The sequence below is a fragment of the Saccostrea echinata genome, unplaced genomic scaffold (assembly GCF_033153115.1).
Source record: "Saccostrea echinata isolate AGI-Se365-2 ecotype Australia unplaced genomic scaffold, CSIRO_AGI_Sech_v1 ptg000014l, whole genome shotgun sequence".
Lineage (NCBI taxonomy): Eukaryota > Metazoa > Mollusca > Bivalvia > Ostreida > Ostreidae > Saccostrea > Saccostrea echinata.
This window is the reverse complement of record NW_026889763.1, coordinates 10,903,801-10,911,895: the sequence shown is the minus strand read 5'-3', so window position 1 is coordinate 10,911,895 and position 8,095 is coordinate 10,903,801. Positions and strand designations below refer to the sequence as shown.

Here is an 8,095-nt window from a genome sequence, read left to right as displayed (position 1 = left end):
ATATAGCCATTTAAGAGAACACACCAGTATGATTAGGTGAGTTTAATTAACATGGCAAATGTTCCCTATGAAAATTGAAGTCTTAATTTTTACAATATCAGAATTTCTACTCTTTTCTATATCAGTATAACTTTAAATTTTGGGTCATTTTTAAATTTAAAGGATTGTAATTATATTGATAATTTTTTCAAGGAATGAATCAAAGAGCTGAGATGTATACCTATATAGTTTTTCTTCATACAAAAACTTACGATGAAATATGGCACAGTTAGATATTCTTCATTTAATTTATACACTTATTATTATCATTAAATTTCCCAAACAATTAGTTATGAAATGAAAGATACAATTTCTGGTAAATTGAGTCTAAATTCTGTAAGTGATTGTAATCTGCACCATAAAAGACAGTACTGAATGCATTGTAATAGGAAAGGTCATATTATATGTATGCATATATATAAATTGGTAAAATTAAATTGAAATGTTAGAAAAGTATATTTTATGAATATATATTTTTAATCTGTTAAATAAGAAAAAAATAAAATGTTGAATAAATGATGGTTTTTAATTATGAAAATGAGTTGCAACAGATCTTTGAATGAGCAAACCATGAAGCCTCATGTGTACATTCAAATACATGTATTTTGATTTTTTTTTTTTTTTTTTTTTTTTTTGAAACAGATACCAATAACTGTTTTCATGTGATAATAGCACTAACAACATAATTAGTCCAACATGTTGTTACCTAAACTTAATTAACAAGGTTAACTATATTTACTAATTATTAGCCATTGTCATCTTCATTGTTTTGCAGTAAAAAAAAACTATTAATAACTATACATATTTTTGTATGTCCATTAATCAACACTTTAAAATGTTGTTGTTTTTTCTTGGAAAATGTTTTAAAATAATTTTTAGAGTAGGTACTCCAAAACAAAGTATATACACAAATTGATAATAAACAGGAAATGGCTCGAGTCATCATCAGTCGGTGTGGAGATGAATTGTTGAATATATGTGTATATCACTGTTTACATTGAAGTTCTGGGAAAAAAAGGTGTGAGAATATTCCCTTCAGGCTAAATTTTACAATATATTTTCAAAGGTGTGAAATTGGAATCCATTCAATGATTTCAATCTGATCACTCTTTTACAACATTATATAAGATTTTCCAGAATCAATAAATTACTCTAGATCTCTTGAAAATTCTTCAGCAAATCAAAGATACTGAAATACAATCAAGCCTTTGGAAGCAATTTCAGTACTCTTTTGAGATGGGGTGGGGTACATGTAAGGAGGTGGGCTCAACTGATGAAGAATTTATAGAAGCATACAACTTTTATAATTTTGTTGCATAATATTCGTAGCGTAAAAGAGACGTCAGCATATGGGGGCAACATTTCTTCTGCTTGATTTTTTAAAATTGTTTTAATTTTATTTTTTGTTTTACTGAATAACGATAAAATGTGTGAATCGTTAGCTTTCCACTCTTACTCTGTATTTGGTGTTGATGTGCAGTGCTAAGTTTGTACAATCTCGTAAGATTTCAATACATGTATATAAAAAAAAAACCTGAAATAGACTTGAAATTAAACAACAGTGGCCTTATCGGCAGACATATGGCTGCAATTAGCCCTTTGTTTTATTTCACAAGTCCTGCATCTAGTATCTGAAATGTACTGTTTGTACACTTTGAATACAAGATTATTGATAGGAAAGTTAAGTATATGTGTATATTTTTCACACGGAATTTACATTTGGTACATCATTAACTTTCAAATATCAAATTATATATTTTTATTCATTTTCACTATTTACAATTTAATCAGTTTGGTTTTCCACGAAAGATATTTTTAAATGCGAATGTGATCTACAGGATAACATTAAAACAAGGTGATCGAAGTTATATAGTATAATGACATATTATCTTCTTTATATACCAACAGTCCTAAGGGGACCGCTTTGATTATTTACTATAATTTAAATCAAGGATCTATAAATTGTCATTTTTTTCTACTAAACTTTAAAAAAAATTCCTTTTCGTCCAAAGTTTCTTAAAATAAAAGTTACATTGGCTATTATTGTTTAGAAGAAAAAAATAAATCACGTAAACGTAAAGACCATAAGTATTTAAAATCTATAACTTACATTCTAGAAAGGGACATAACTCTGTAAAGAGTATCGTATTATGCTATAGTGTCCTAGATCGGACATAGATATTCTTTAAGCTAGAGTTGAAGCTATAATTTTATAAATGATTTATTTTTATTTTATCGATAAAAAACAATAATAGGACATATTCATAAATGCGTCACAAGACCCACTTCGAGATATTGACTCTGCTGACTTCTAAACGCTTTAGCTTTGGACGGGACTATATTTTTGGACGGGGGTGTCGATCCCAAGTTAAGCTCAATCTGATTTTTTTTTTTTTTTTTTTTTTTTTTGATATTTGTCATCTGAGTTTGATTTCACAGAAAAATAATCAACTTCTGTTGTATTACCTGTTTTTCTTAATCTTGCAGTAAATGTTTGAATACTAATAAAGCAACTTAAGTCTGCTGTTAAACCTACCCCCCCCCCCCCTCCCCTTGCTAACTTCCAAGAAACCAATATCTTCACCCCAGATCTCCATAGGGTATGATACATGTATGTATATACCTAGAGGCATTTAAGAGTCTAACTCTTTTGTTTTCCCCAGGTAGCAAAACTGTCACAATTTGCTTGGAACTAACAAAACATACACAAGGGATATTAACACACAGCAAGTCGATTTAACAAATGAATCTACAATAGAAATTCATGAAAAACAAACTCCATGCTTTTACTAAACCTTTGGATTAAGTCATAATTTTTTTTTTCATTTTCAATTTAAAAATTAAATCCAAACAATTTTACATCGTTCATAATTGATAGCAAACAATTAATATAAAATTGCATCCCCCCCCCCCCCCCTTAAGGACAGATGATACAAACGTTTGTCAAAAAATTCGAAAATATAAACTTGAATCATGTTTATGAAAGTAAAATGAATGCTCGTATAGCTTTTGATTTTTCATTCTACGTTTCACAAAAATGGGATTTGAAGTGACAAAAATTTATAGGTTACTATTGATTATCACATGAAGGATGGTTGGTGAATGATACAATTTTGAACATCATAGAAAGTTAACAATATATCAAAATGTCGTGAATTAAAAGAAGAAGAAGGGGCTTTATTGAGGCTATGTACTGACTGGACTTTTAAACTTGTACTGAATATCCCACTGACCATGCAAATAAAATTTTCTTGACTGTTCAAGGGAAACATTAATTTTTATTTTAGAGATACAGAGAGACTACCCACCCGTCCACTACCCCTCCTCCTTCTTATCATGTTCTCAATGATCATGATGATGTCCCATTTATATAAAATGTTAATATTTTTGGTATTGGGCATTTTAATTACCATTATTACCCATGGCAGTATTTACAACAACAACAAAAAAAATCTGAAAAAAATAGGCCTGATAATTTATTTCATTTCTTTGTTTTCTCGTGAACTATGCATTGTTTAAATTAAAAAAAGATAAACCAATAAATAAAAAGAAGCAGTAATATTCTATCTATGGATTCACTTCTTAAAAATTCTGTGCAGACGGATGCATTATATTCCTAGAATTACCCAATACCAACCAAAGAAAAAAAAACGGCGACAAGATTATGAGGATATTGGAATTTCCACATGATGTTTGTAAACAAAATTATGACGAAGACCTGCTCTATTTTTGTAAGTAGATCTAGAATTATTGAATTTGTTATTTATTTCATTTAAAGCATGTTAATACATGGCTCATAGATTCTCTTTTTTTTTGAAGTCTAAAGATCTATAGATCATCCTGATTCCTCGTTAACTGATGAAACAATCTTATGAATTTCTGTCACTGTAAAGTGTTTGCAGAGCTAGCAGTCGATGGGGTTATTCAGTAGTACATTATACAAGTTAACAAAGTAAATAATCGTCAGAAAATTATACACATCGGAATATTATTCTTTCGTTCGAATTTCCTCAATGACAACGTTGTAGGCTAGTATTCGTTCGTTCGAATATTCTCAATGTGTACACTAGCTGATGATTCTTCTTAAAAAATTATACTGTCATGTCTAAATTTGTCTGTAATTTGCAAGTTACAATTTATAAGTATCTTGATCACAGTCATCAGCATTACTGATTAGAAAATTAATTATCTTCTCTCAGACATGGTTAAAAGTATCCTACTACTGTAGTGTACTAGGGATTAACAAACATTGCATGTGTTGCAAGTACTATTTTTTTTTTTTTGGTGTCAAGATAAATTTTGAGATATGGGGGGTCAGTGCTTATAGTACATGTCATGATGGACATAATTAATAACCCCCAAAACTCCTACTTATATTGTTTGGAAGTATCCAAATATCAAATTACTAATTCTCTGTTAGAAAATTGGTTGATCCTCTGAAGTTTACATAGGACATGTACCCACATGATTATTGATATAATCAATGTTTTTTTTTTAATCTCTGAAAAACAGTCTTAAAACTTTGAGTGAAAAATCAATCTTTATACTGCTAAACTCATTTTTTATACCATGAATACATACTTAGGAATATCATTATTAAGTTATGTTCATGTTCTTTTGAGGGGAAAAAATATACATCATGTAGATGCTTATGTGTAAGTAAATTATAAAAGACAAAAATGCTAGGACTTTTTTATTTTACATATTTATTTGTAAAAATATTTTTTCTATTAATTGGAAATGAAATAAAAAAAAGTTCTAGCTTTATTACTAATAATATGATTTTTTATTAGAATTGATAGGATATTGGATGTTTAAGAAATAAAGACTGCATTCTCGTGCATGTTGCAGGATAACCTGCAATGTTAATGTAGACATAGATTTAAATTAAACAAGGACTCCCATGCCAATTTCAATAGTCCTCACCCACTGAAGTCAAACACAAAGGTAGTCGCACGAGATTTACATGCATATTTAGCCTCCTTAGCGTCAGACACAGAGACAGGTGCGCACGAGATTTTCATGCATATTAGGCCTTCTTAGCTCCTGACCTATCGACCTGCCTAATTTACATTCCGATAGAATTATCAAGAAATCAATTCCGCTAACTTTCAAAGAGTTACCACAGAGAAAAAAAAAAACAGACATGGAAATATTATGGCATGACATCATGAAAAATTCTCAAGGGCATAAAACTACTATATACAGATACCGGTAAATGAATGCAGAACATGCACAAAGTTTCATTTATGATATATTGATAGATAAAAATAATTTATACTTTTATACTTCGACCTCAGTAGGGGTAAATTTTAGCGTCAGTCATTTTGGCTGGATCGAGAAATTTCAGTGATCGATATTCAATCCATTTTCTAATTTTAGTGAAAAATTTAATCCATGCTTTGTTATTATACATGTAATTGGTATTGTATGATTTATTCTATTTTTTTTCTTTAACAGAAAATGAAGGTATAGTAGCTGACATATAGTGTACATGTACCACTTGAAGATTTGTCCCCCTTGTAGATACAAGAAATGCAAAGGTAATTCTTTGTGAAAATAGAGAGAATGAATAATAAAATTTTTCAAACCATACAACAAAAACTACTTTGAATAATTAGTACGCAACCAACCATTTACAATTTAATTTTGCAGTTTTATTTCTTTAACATTGAAAAAAAATCAAATTTGATATTTTTTTTAGCTCTACTGGTCAGAGACCAGAAGAGCTTATGGGATAGGAAGGTGTCCCTCGTCCATCCGTCTAGCTGTCCGTCTGTCTGTCTGTCCATGGCGTTTAGTTGTCTGTCTGTCTAGCTGTCCATCTGTTTGTAATTTTTCAAAACACTACTCCTCCTACAGTTTTATTCTGATTTCAATATAACTTAGACTGCACTAAGGTACATTTCAATGAACGGTGCTGCCATGGTTACTAAAAATAGAAATTTCTGTAAAATTCCTTTAAAACGCTACTCCACCTACAATTTTGGTATGATTTCAATATAATGTGGCACACAAGTAGACTACACTTAGATACATAATTCTATTTATTGCTGTCTGTTGCAAAGTTTCAAATCCAAGTGTTACTTTTTCTTTGTTATACATATAGACCAGGAGAGCTACAGTCTCATCAGAGACTTCTGGTTTATCCTTTTCATCACACAGCGACTTTCTTTTTTTTTCAGTGTACACAGATACATACACATAAAAGGAGACATCACCTCATGATCTGTGGATCCATTGAAAACTTTAAGGACAAAACTTCTGATAATTCATTCATGTATAGAGTGTTGACTCGAATATTGAATATCTAATGAATGGAAGCAAGAGAATTAATTTAAGAAGTATTATATTGTATATTACTCTTCTTATTCATCTGTCAAATTTCTTAATTAAAAATTAAACTTAAAGGCTTAAATAAGGATTTTTTTTTTCATTATTTTAATTAGAACAAGTTCTTTAATTTATTTTTCTCTTATATAAACGGGCATTTAAGGTCATACGCAACGTAGTTTGCACTTTATTGGGTTCTTCCCTGGAGTTGAAGAGTTCCACTAAATGAAGGACCTGTGTGCAATATTTTTATTGTCTATATATGGATTTGTAAATCTCTTCTAAAACAATTTTGATAAAAAAAATCTGGAATTTATGTTTTGTAATTTTTGTACATTTTTCTTTGAATAATGCAAAATTTTTCAAACTTTAATATCTTTTCAAAATCCCTGGAAATGCATGCTGATTTTTTGTTTAAAAATATGTTATATGGTACATGTATTATAAGTTTAAATTTAGAATATCTTGAAAAATTATCAGTAGGTAAGGTATCTTGCGTATGTCCTTAAATGTAAAATGAAGGTATGTGTACCTTTATTCAATGAACTAGGGAACTCATGAAGTGTGCATATTTATATAATAGTGTTGTATTTTGCATGCACTATTCTTAAAAAGTAGTCAGGGTTTGACACATGGTGCACAAGCCGGAGGCTTTAGGTATAATATACAGATAGTTTTAGAGAATAGTAGTTGAGTGATGAGGTCAATTGCAAGAAACTATTTTAGAAGAATTATTTTGTTTATTTTTCATCTTAAGTGTTAGCTGCAGAACTGTAGCTCTCTGAAAAAATATATATTGACAGACGGGAGAGCTACAGTGCCACCCATAGAAAAAACTGTATATTTATTGTGCACTTTTTGTGCACTGTTTCTCGATTTATTTCTCAGTGTTTTTAAAACTGTCATCTCAAAATATTACTAAACGTGTGTTTCTAACATATTCTTTCACTGTTTCTACAATAAAACATTCCTTATAATTGTTTTTAACAGCCCTCCTGGCCCTGAAATTGAAATCATTGAAAATTTTGCCTATTTATACTGCCATTTTGGTCTTCACGAGAATTCGGTCCAACGCACTTAGTACAAGTGTAAACTACGAAAGTTATAGAGGAGTAAGGACTTTTTTGAAATGTAGCTTTTTTTCAATTGAGGTAAGAATTTCGAAGAATTAATTCAGAACCGAGCGCACTTTTTTGTGCGCAATAAATATACAGTTTTTTCAATGGGTGGCACTGTAGCTCTCTGGTCTGTCAACATATATTTTTTCTGAGAGCTACAGTTCTGCAGCTACTTAAGTGTAAAATATTTGAAACTAAGTTTATATATATTATAGTACATTGATATTTATAACGGCGTCTGTGTTGTAATCGGTAGCGCGTCGGAATGACAATCTCGGGGTTGTGAGTTCGCTCCCAGGCGTGGGCGCAGTCAGTTTTTCTTCAGAAAATGAAGTCGTGCACTATTTCGGCATAGTATGCTTATGCTATTTAAATCCTTAGAACACTATGCAAGAATAGTAGGGTATGGGTTATGTAGAGACAAACTGACAGGAAGCATAATAATTGACAATATGCATTTATGACAAGAAAATTGAAAATCTTCCTGAAAGAAGTTGAATAAATTTAAGCCACTTAAGTACCAATCTAGTTAAAATTAGATGTTAGATCCGCTCACATAGTCACTACAGTCAGTTTAGCGAGTATGCGTGCGGATCTAACAACTT

At 30.3% G+C, this 8,095-nt stretch overlaps 1 long non-coding RNA gene across 1 annotated transcript; it reads left to right on the top strand.

Annotated features, from left to right (window-relative positions):
• The first annotated feature begins 3,665 nt into the window (after nucleotides 1-3,665).
• On the top strand, nucleotides 3,666-6,461 carry LOC133186739 (uncharacterized). The gene is made up of 3 exons (XR_009721087.1): nucleotides 3,666-3,770; nucleotides 5,500-5,582; nucleotides 6,225-6,461. It is a non-coding gene; the product is annotated as an uncharacterized LOC133186739 (long non-coding RNA).
• The last annotated feature ends 1,634 nt before the right edge of the window (nucleotides 6,462-8,095 follow it).